At 29.4% G+C, this 11,917-nt stretch overlaps 1 protein-coding gene across 2 annotated transcripts in view; it reads right to left on the bottom strand.

The window, feature by feature from the left end:
• The window catches only part of LOC148305611 (sodium-independent sulfate anion transporter-like), a 28,341-nt gene extending 19,367 nt beyond the window's left edge, over window positions 1–8,974 (bottom strand). The window contains exon 1 of one of the 2 annotated variants that reach the window (XM_088266481.1): window positions 8,362–8,974. The gene's annotated coding sequence lies outside the window, so the exon portion shown is untranslated. The remainder of the gene's footprint in view (window positions 1–8,361) is intronic. The other variant, XM_088266482.1, reaches the window with a different exon arrangement.
• Window positions 8,975–11,917: the final 2,943 nt, after the last annotated feature.

Consider the following 11,917-nt stretch of genomic DNA (forward strand, 5'->3'; position numbering starts at 1 on the left):
CATTATGAAATTGATCCATTGATGCAATGTCAAGAACAAGGCCGCGGCATTCTAATATAAATGATCATTATTACGTAAACGTTGTTGCAAAACAATAAAGAAGTCATTGTACTGTATGCTTTTGTACCTTTTTGTATGGTTACTTAATACAAGGTACCTACCTATTACTTACTTCACGTGCTCTCGTGAAATAAATAAATTCAGAGAAAAACAAAAAATAATTTATGTTCGTTCCATTCAATGAGTTATTACCAATAATTCGCTTCACTTGGCATTGAAAATAAAATATCTATAACAAAAGTCGAGATAAAACGAAAGAAGTGTTTGAAAGATCATCAACTGAAAACTCAACTTTATTGAAAGTCAAGGCTGAATGTATCTTTCGCAGAATTTATCGAGTAAATTAATTCTGTGGTTTACCTTAACGTTAGAAAGATTACCTTAGTTTAATTTAGTTTAGATTATATCCAATTTTATTACTTTTTTCACTTCGTCTTTGCTTTATTTATGTTTGCTTTGTTTTAAATTGTTTTCTGAAGTCGTTTTCTTGTTTTTCTGTGCTCTATGATCCTTTTTACCCCTTTTTAGCTGTATATTATATTTCTAAGCAGTTTCTACGTATTCTAGGGTAGGTAAAAAATTAAAGCATAGCAATGTAATATTGTGTTTTTACCCCCATCCTTGCTATATATGCTTGATCACCATTTAAAAAATACTATTCCTATATTTTTTCTATTCTTTTCGTTATTTTTTATTTATGTAGGTACTTTATTGTATTCAAAAACAGTCCCAACATGAGTAATTCCAACTATTAGTCATTGAAAATATTGCGTGGCTTTCTGTTTGTAATATTGTTTAATAGTAAATAAATAATTGATGTTTTTACGCTCTCCTGGAAAGTTAGTCAGAATGAAGTAAGACATGACAGATTATTTACGATATTTGATTAGGTGGCATTCAAAATGTCACCTTCTAACGAAATTTCTCCAATGGCCATGGGACGAACAAATAATAAAAATAATGTTGTTTGCTGGTAAACTGGGGAGTGTTTAGCACGAGCTAGTTCAAGGGGTGCGGCATGACAACTGAAACCTACACAGTTCTACGTATCGGGGAAACAGAGGAAAATTCGCCACATTTCGTGGAAAGCAATCGTTAATCATGATGGAAATTTTTGCGTAATCGATAACACCCGTCTGTTTTTTTCATAAACACTTTCATAAATATGAAGCACATTTTCAAGAGGTTTGAAAAACTTGAAATTATGCTGATTTTAATCCTGTTTTTATTCCCGTATTTAGCGTGTTTTTTTACCGTGCTGTAGGTCCCGGGTTCGATTCTCAGGGGGGGGAAATAATATTAGTGATTTTACACGCTAATATTTATTTAATATTACCCTAGACTGATCCCTGAAACGCAGGAGAGATCACCTTGCCTTCATATAAGCGAAGATCAAAATAACACTGCGTCAAAACGATGCAGTGCCCTATGCACCATAGGGTACGGATAAGGGTTAGAAGAATTTTATTATGACACCAGATTTCATTGAAACTTGCACAGATATTTCTCACATCGATACGTTTATTTAAAATACCATATAGGACATATAAGTACAAACAATTAAAACTTTGAATAAAATACCATCCCATTGTTGAGTATTTACGATCTATCATAAAACTAATTGTATACCAAATCTTAATCTTAAGAATCGCCGGCAATAAACTATTGTTTTTTTTACATTAATGCCGGACTTTATTGATCTGGGCACATATTAACTAAAAAAAAACATGTTCCGGCAATTATTTGATTTTGCGAATCCGCGTGGAATTTCACATAGATAATCGTACAATCAAAACATAAATAATGTTTTTATACTCGACAAACATATTTTATGTACCTAGCCTATATAGTTTTCTCGCAATGAAAAAGGCACACCTTTTTATCGAACCGAGATTTTTTTCAAGAATTTCTAAGGATAACATTAAATTCCACAATGAAAAAATGCATTTTTGAAAACCTTTACAAAAAAGTGCATAATAATTATTATTAATATTTAATCATCTGAACTTTTACAAAATTGGCACATACTGACATATTAATATGAAAATTATACAGATAAGGAAGCATATTAAAACGATCGATTAAAGATTATGAAGAAAATTGCCTAGTCACGTTACACCAATAAAATAGTTCAAAAATAATTTTGGTAAAATTGAACATTTTCGGTTAAGATATACTTATCCAATACATGGCTTTATGCTATATTTTAACTTGCTAAAAATTAAATGCTGAACCCATACAGCTTGGGTTCAATTTTACTGGTGATTTTTAATAATTTACTGGTTATCATCCTATCTGGACCGTTTTCATTTAGCTCTAACCGTTTTGTGGAAAAAAAACACCGACAGGGATACAATTGATTGGAAGGGGGAGCGGACACTCAAGTGAGTTTAAAGTTACTTTAAAGGAGACACTTCTAGGATCCTAAGGAGTACTCGTACCAAATGTGTCGGGTTGTGGTCCCGTGGTTAGTGTCGCGGACTCTTGAGTCAGAGTTTCTCGGTTTAAACCCACTCTACTACAATTTGATACCTATTTCTAATAATGAGCCGCTTAGGCTCACAGAAATAGTATGAAATTGAAGTATTTTTGTAAATATTAAAAAACACAAATATTTATCTTTTTTATAAAAAAAATAAAGCTAATAATTCACAATAATAATTCATTATAATAATTCATTTTAATAACATTTTCTGATTTTTTTTTAAAATCTTGAATAAGCTTGGTCAAATGCAAACCTATCTTACGAGATGGGTCAAAATATTAAACAAAAAATTTAAATATTAAATATTTAACTTTCTTAAAACTACTATTTTTATTCATTATTTTCGTTTCTCATCGGATCATAATGTTTTAAGATGCGATGACACGATCCAAATAAATCCTTAAAAATCGCTTCCCATCAAAACTAGTGACGTGGGATTAAAATCTTTTTCATTTTTTTGTTCGCACTGCTCATAATTTTTAATCCTTTAACAAGTATATATTTACTAATGTGACAGAGATATCTAAACGCGCAAATTCCACAGACACGTTTTTTTCAAAATCGTTTAATTTTATTTCAATTTTGGATGGGTACATTGAATTTCCGCAATTAAAAAACACTACCGGTATAATGTTACATTATTGATTCTCTCTCTGAACGTATTCGCTTCACGTTTCGCGATAATTTGACATCGATTACGTTTCATCGATTGTCAAATAATACTCCTTTATCAGAAGGTCTTTCGGAAGACGTTGCCCCCTGCGCCTGAGGATGTAGAAGAATTTTAATGTGTTAACTGTTATCAGTAGCGAAAAACTTCGAGTGTGAAGGTTAAACAGTAACTTCCTTCCGTTTTTTTATTTGGCTCATCAGGCATTCAGAGAGTCATTCAGTCTACCAAAGTAAATATGTTATTTCAGTTTAATTAATAAGTATGTACGTATTCAAGACTTTAAACGCGAATGAAATGCATAATTTATTTCGTTGATTGATATTTCGCCGGCATAAAAGTAACTGTCATAATTTCCAACGATATTTGTTCTCTCTCGTTTTTTTATGGAATAACCCAAGTGACTCCAAGTTACGGCTTATGCAACTCGCTTATTATTACCCTTAACGTGACCCTACTTAGGCTTTAACTTTTTAATTTTTATTCCTTTTTCCTGCATGTGAATGGATTTACTGTCTATGTTCGAGTTGCTTTATTTCATGCAATTATCAAATAAATAAAAAATAACCAAAAAAATCTTTTCTGTTCTTTTTTCACCATTCGCGATTTGGTGTAAGGGTAAACAATAAAAATCATAATATGTTGTATTTATATTTTTTTCCAAATACAGTTCATGTTTGTATGTTGTTTATTATACAAACTGTTTTCACCTATTGATGAAGACATCTGTAGTTCTCAAAAAGTGGACTTATATAAACAACTGTTTTATTATTATAATATTTTTTTGTAAACACACATCATTAAAAATTATGATAAAAATCATTAATAAATAAATAATCAAAGATAATAAAATAATACTTATAATTAATTTATTTTATTTGTTTTTCTGAGCATTTTCAAGAGCCTTGGTGAAAATGCAAATAAATAAATGCTTACATCCATAGTGTGTGCATTTAAATTTAGTATTGTACAAACTAATAAATAAATAGCATTTATTAGCTAAACACCTGCAATACGCTTGCAACGCTTATTAATATGGGTGATCATCATGTGAAAATATTTCTTCAGAAATTGAATAATTTAATAAACAAATATACACATTCATGTACGCGTTCAACCTTACAATGTGACTACCAGCCAGCAGTTAGAAGATGTCATTTGTAATACTATATTCGTATATGTGGGAAGTAGAAATGTGCACTAAGGAAATGACATTATTTTTAATTTCTTTAATTTTCATGTAAAGAAAATAAATAAGTACTTTGGCGGGATTATATTATATATTATATTGGCGGGAGATATTGTTAAAAAGCAATATCTTCCAACCAACCAAAAATTACATTACATTGTGCATAAGTTTTTTTTTTGTTTCAAAAGAGAAATATTTGTGTTTTTATTTTTTACAAAAATATTTCAATTTCATACTATTTCCATGAGCCGAAGCGGCTCATTATTAGAAATAGGTATCAAATTGTGGTAGAGTGGGTTCGAACCGAGAATTCGAGATATCCGCACCCTATGGTGCATAGGGCACCGCATCATATTGATTCAGTGTTATCTTGATCGTTACTTACACAAAAGCAAGGTGATCACTCCTGCGGTTCAGGGACCAGTCCAGGGTAATATTAAATAAATATCACAGTGTAAAATCACTAATATTTATTTTCACCACTCCTGGGAATCGAACCTGGGACCTCCAGTACGGTTTATGGCTATGATAATAAAATAAAACGCGAATACAAAATTTAAAAAAGAATGGGAAAAATGTTGTCAATAGTAAGATCTTAGTCACTATTTTGATAATGAGTTATTGCTCTAAAACAGTGATCGCCACACGGTAGCTCGTGAGCTACCGGTAGCTGGCCGATGCTTTTTCGGTAGCTCGTGTAGGATATTAAATTTATAATTAAATATATAAAAATGCTCTAATTTATTTAAACTTATATAAAAATATTATGTATGGTAGGTACGATAAAGGCCGATGATAAAAAATAATAATAAAAAACTAAAAAGAGGGAATGTGTATAGCACCAGACAAGTTCAATTTCTGAAAGTAGCTCACATCCTTATTGAGTTTGGAGACCACTGCTCTAAAACAACGATAATGTACAAAGTGTTGCAGTAAAAATATATATTACACTTTGTGTTTTTTCCTCCTATATTTTTGATGAATTGCAAATAAAACAGCTAGATAAGTTCGGTAGAAATCTTAAAGATTGACACAACAGATCGCAGGAAAGGTCTGCAAAGTTGAAAGTGGTTACGTACGTTGATAATACGTAACAATATTGTCTCAGTTCACTCAGAAAATACCTGTTTAATTTCATTAATATACAAGTATATCGTAAAAAACATCCTTCGCCTGCGAAATTTCTACATGATACTAGCACCTACAGCATTATCACATATAATGTCGTTGGTGTATTTCACAAAATATATTTTTACGGCTAATTGGATATATAGATAAAGTAATTCATATTTTAGTTCCAAATTAGATAATGGATATATTTATTATTTTTATGTTCCTACATAATATGAAAAACATATCAATAAATACCTTCTTTAGGATAAATGGCTGCATTTATGACAGCCATTACAGATATTGACGGTCATTTTTATACAAGTTTGTATTGCCAAAAAAATGGCAGATTTTTTGGTGTATTAAATTTTGAGATGAGTATGTAAAATTATGGAAATTGGATCTGAAAACTAATTTATACCAAAACAATTTTTTGTATAAAAACCACGCACGAATACAGGCATCAATTACATAGTAAAGGACGAGGAGAATATTTATATTTATTGTTTTTTTTTTTAATTGTATAAGTCAAAAGATATCATATTTACCCAGATTAAAAGCAATTCAACGAAACTCACCGTCAAACTGACGTTCCTCAAACGGAATAAAATATAGAGGGCAGGAATAATAGAGTTTTTAAAATTTATACTTCTTTTCGTTAGAAATCTAGTCAAACGTAACGAATAGGGTTGCATTTATATCAACGATAATTCACACGAAAAATAATGATGAAGGCAGGATTGGTGAAAATTTTCAACTCTCAAATCTAACTGGTTACCATATCACCAGTAGGGAAGATTGCAGAGAGTGGCAATCTATAAGGTTAAATCTTTTTCGGAGAGACAAAGTGAAACTGAAAACTGGCCAATGCAGAATATGTATATTTATTCAATCAAATACTTTTTTGATGTAATAAACTATGTTACATATCAAATGAGAACGTACATTTTACGGTGATAGGTAATAACCATGGGTTTCGTAACATTCCATAACATTCTATGGTTAAACAATAAATTGCAAATTTGACTTTTTGACATTATACAATAGTGCGCCTGAAGATGACCCTTGTAATGGTGGCCGAAACGTCGGTACGAGGAAATATTTAACACGGTTTTATAAAAACATGTTTTAATTTTTAACAAACATGTATAACTGATATTATTTGAATACGTCTATACGACGCATCAAAAAAGATAAAATCTCTGCTACTAAAAATGTCAGTAACGTATCCTTGCAGCCTCTTATATGGTCAGGTTCCCGAAAACCTGTTTTATTTTTCAGGATTACAAAATTTTGAGTGGAGAGGAAAGGACGACATTTGTATGCAACACATTCGGAGTTACGAGTTACTTACGCAAAATCTTGTTTAAATATTTTTTGTACAAATTTACATTTTTTATCTACATTTTCTTAAATTAATGAAGATAATTTATTTTAAATTCTAATAAATATTTGAAATCAATTTTATATTGTACTATTTTCACGAGCCTAAGGATAATGTTGATATTTCATTTTTTGGTATAAATTAATCTTCTTTTTCATAAATTTACTAAGATAATTTATTTTATATACAGTAGGTATGTATTTTATATATACAGTATTTTATATACAGTAACGCTGTTACAGTTTTTTCACGCCCTGAATGATCTATATGCCTATTTACTAGTTTACAATCCAAAACGGGAAGATATGGTGCTAGTAAAAAAGGATTAATATATTATTAAAACATTTAAGGTATTTAATGCGATTAGTTGCCGTGCTAGAGGTCCCGGTTTTGATTCCCAGGGGAATCAGAATAAATAAAGTGATTTTTCACTCCAATATTCATGTAATCATATCACCCTAGAATTTTATCTTCAAAGAATGGAGGACAGGAGCCAGAATAAAAAAGAATTTTATTGTTTATTTTAAAAAAATATTACAATCCGAAGTCGATTGTTTACGAACGGATTAAAGAAATAGAGTTGAGACTAGGATTTTATTTAGCATTGGTTGACTATTATTTTTCCACCATTTTAAGAAATTTAAGAAAATACCATTTTCATTTATTATTATACGAGGGATATTGCAAACATTTTTCATAAAGATATATTTTAACAACTTATTATTTACTCAATCTTAATTGCAAAAAGATTGTGTATGTGTGATAATTGTTTATCCGTAATCTACACTAATAATTATAATTAAATAGTAAGATAACTGATAACTGGTTTCGTCGAAAGATGATTATCAACGCTGGAAATTTAAAAATAATTGTACTATAAATGCACTATTTTTTTTTAAATCATGATTTTTATTATTTTTTAAGGAGATTTTAGAAAAAAAATTAGAATCGACAATGTTATCCGAATAGGGAAATATCCAAATTATAGTTAATTTAAGCTAGAATTCCGTACATCACATTATTATATATGTTTATTAATTCAACATTCCAAACAAATAATTCTAACTTTCTTATGCATAACCTTTTTTCGTAATTTGGATTTTGGAGTTGATATTATTTTAATGCTGGATTTTTTTTTTATTATGTTTATTTTTCTTATATTTTTTAAATGATGAATTCTAAAAATGGCGTCGCGATTTGTTTGAAATTTTACCAAAATATATTCGGCATTCAAAAAATTTTGTACGATCAAAGATCAAATTTATGTAGAAGGTACCTACTTTCAGGATTAAATATTTATTTACTTTTTTTAAAATTAAAATTGGTACTTTCGTCACTAAAAAATTAAAGCATTCATTGAGCACTAGGATGACTGTATTGCATTTAAATTACATTAGTTTAAACATATTAACTTTTTTTCTTAGAGAATTTATCGTGAATTTATTCACGCGATATACACTTACCTAAATTGTTTGAAGTGATGTTGCGTTATTTACTTCTTGAGATATTAACACTAAACTTGAGATTTCGCTCGTCACAATATTTTATTTTTACGAGTATTTTAATCGAAAATGTCAGTAACACTCAAAATTTCAAATCGATTTAATTTATTATTAGTATCGTAAGCTCGAATGTTTATTTTATTTTATTTCACGGATGATTTAAGTCGGGGCGCACAATAATTACATCCATTTCTGATCATTCGTACAAAAATATTTAGAAATAAATTATGACAAATGAAGACTTCATGAACTGTCAATTTTATTCAAATATTATTTAAAAAAAGAACCCAAAGATATTGAAACGTTTTTCGTTTGTGCCGCGTAGACAAAATAATGCCGATCGCTGATTGATCGAAATAAATTCAAATTAAGATCGTTCGATTGCCAGAAAGTTCGAAATGGTTTGTGTTATTTTTCACTTTAAAATAAACGGATGGGAAAATGATATTATAACCCGTTTGGAAAAATATATATTATGATCGAGATTCGCGTGGAACGATTCTCGCGTAGCTCACTCGCGACGTAAGGCACAAAATAAACTAAACTGTCTTGCCGGCAGCTTGCCGCTTTTCATACGAACGGAGGTAAAAGCACGTGCTTTCGAATATGACGCAGGCCCAGTTCGACCAATCAAGAGGCGGCTGTTAATTCATAATAATTCATAAACAACGCATTATAATCATGGCTTGATGGCGAAGAGAGGAGGGGGGTGAGATTTTTATTGATAAGCAATAATATAAATTGGTGTACCGAATTTGAACGCGATAAATCTATCCCATTACGAACAATTGTGCAATGTAAATATTGAACTATGTTTGCCGGGTAATAAAAGTTGGAACATAAAAAATTTAATTAATAATACAATGAAAATATTTATTATTTTTTTCGTATCAATGTACCAAACGAGGCATGTAATTAAAACGTATAAAAAATATTTCATCCATGGACTGAGGTGATTTTTTTCACAAAATAAATTTTGTTAAAAAATCTTAATAAACAAATATAGTATTTTAATATGTAGAACACACAATAATAACGAAGTCATTAGCTGTTTAAATACAGTAGGTATACAAATAACTTACAACAATAATAATTTTATATTTAAAAAAAATATTTCGATGGTTTTGTGTTCATCGCGTGGTAATATTACAACACGGGCATATTTTGTGATAATTTATTAGCAAGGTAGAAATTTTTTAAGACGTTCGCAATGATAAATCGTTATTTTTGCCAATTCATCTCACGGAGGATGATCTGTTGATAAATCGGTTACAACAAAAAATATTCAGGTCCCGACAAAATTCTTTGTTTTTTTTTTCAATATTTATTCTTAAGCGAAACAAAAAACGATTCGTTTGAATAAAATTTGCATGTCAGAAGAACATAAAATGGTTTTATGAACTAGTGACTAGTGAAAATATTAAACAGTGTATTTGAATATATGTGTAAGAAGTTAAATAGAATGGTATAAAAAATATAAGGTGTTTATTTTTATCTGTGTCGTGTATGTGTGTGTGTGTTTTTTTTTAAAAGTATAAAGCCATTTTATTTGTTATTATTATGGTTTTGTAAAGTACTTCAGAAGATTCACTAGTTCCCATCAAAACCATGGGTGAGTTATTTCTACTTTATTTTTTATTTTTGTTAATTTTCAATTTAATGTGTTTTAAAGAGAAATGATTTATCTTCCTACGTCCATTTCATAAATGTATATATATATATATATATATATATATATATATATATATATATATATATATATATATATATATAAAAATATATATATATGTATATATATATATATATATATATATATATATATATATATATATATATATATATATACAATATATAATATGTACCTTTTATATCGATTACTATTTTATTTTATTTCTTTATTTTATTATTAGATTAAAACCAATATTTTTAGCTTTTCCACTTTATTTTTATTTAACCAGCGACCGGGTTTCGTCGTTACCGACATCATCAGACTGATTTGATGATGTCGGTAACGACGAAACCCGGTAGCTGGTCAAATAAAAATAAAGTGGAAAAGCTAAAAATTTTGGTTTTAATCTAATAATATATTAAAATGCAATTCCATCACGAAGTGTCAGTGGATAATATAAATCTTTATTTTATATTTTATTATCAAAGATTTTACACGGAGAACATTGAAAATTGATAAGGAAAAAACTTTGAAAATCGTTGAACAATATTTAAAAAATATTTATAATTAGCTGTACCCGGCCACATGTTTCTATGGGTTAGTTCTGGGTAAATGGAAAAGAAATCAAATGGAAAGCACAAATTTTAAATTTGTTTAATTTTACAATGCTTGTGAAGCGATGAAAATATTTTTTTATGCTTTGTGTAAAAGCGACAGCATCTGTCTAGAATCTAAAAGCACGCTGTTGGCTATGAGAAATGTTTAGTACTGCGTGTTCTGCTATTACATTCAACAGATAGGCTGCCATTGTGGCAAACGAGGTGTTTTTTTTGTTATTTGTATAACATGTTTTGACTGATGCAAAATAAATATGTTACTTTTTGACTTCTCAACATAGATGAAGAAGAATATGGAAGTCTAAGTATTTACAGGGCTTATGACAGGTCATAGGCTGGTTAAAATTATCACTTAATACATATGTAACATACACCAATTTACCAATGATTGACAACCACACAACTCAAATTTTTGTAACTCATATATTCATACGTCGCTTCATGAGCGAGTTCGCGGTAGTATCTACGGTTGATTTGAGTAACCTTTTTATTTGGCAGAGATCATTTTGAATGTATGTTTGTTTTGTGTTACTGTATTAGGACACACTACCGATATTTTTCATTAATAATTCCAATCCGGATAATAGAGGTTCTCATTGTGGTGTTCTCAATATGTATTTATCAAACTGTTCATCAAAACTGAAAAATAGATTCGCGAAATAGGCATTAGATTGATGATATGCCGAGCGTCGTGTGCCGGCGCCTTCACGCGTATTAAAAAAATGGAAGATAATTATATTCCTCTATGACGCAGTTTTTTTTTATTTGTGTTCATAAGACCGGGGGATTAGAGTACATCATACTTCCATTGACCTGTCATATATAACACGGACTCTAATCTCTATAAACTTTCCGCGACATCAACAAGGAGATTTTCTAGCTTCACATTCAAATAGACAAGTTTTATTGTTTTATACTGTTTGAATAATCTAAAAACATAATAGTGTAGAGTCAAAGTTGGCTGACATATTGTTGTTCCTTTATTTTTATCAGTAATCGATTGAAAGAATTAAACCTGTTTTTTGCGTAATAAATAGAACAATACCGGACAACCGTTTTTTGTTGTATAAGTTATATAAGTTATTTTTATTAAACTACGTAAAAGTAGCAACAATTTACGCATGTAATTTCAGATGTAAAACCGTAGTAATTCTTATTTGATGAATCCGTTTTTAATTTAAGTTTTTTTGGTTTATACTACATTTTTTTACCAAGTAAAACTTAAGTTAAG

The sequence above is a fragment of the Brachycentrus maculatus genome, unplaced genomic scaffold (genome assembly GCF_059751285.1).
Source record: "Brachycentrus maculatus isolate JH-2025_06_01 unplaced genomic scaffold, ASM5975128v1 h1tg000269l, whole genome shotgun sequence".
Taxonomy (NCBI): Eukaryota; Metazoa; Arthropoda; class Insecta; order Trichoptera; family Brachycentridae; genus Brachycentrus; species Brachycentrus maculatus.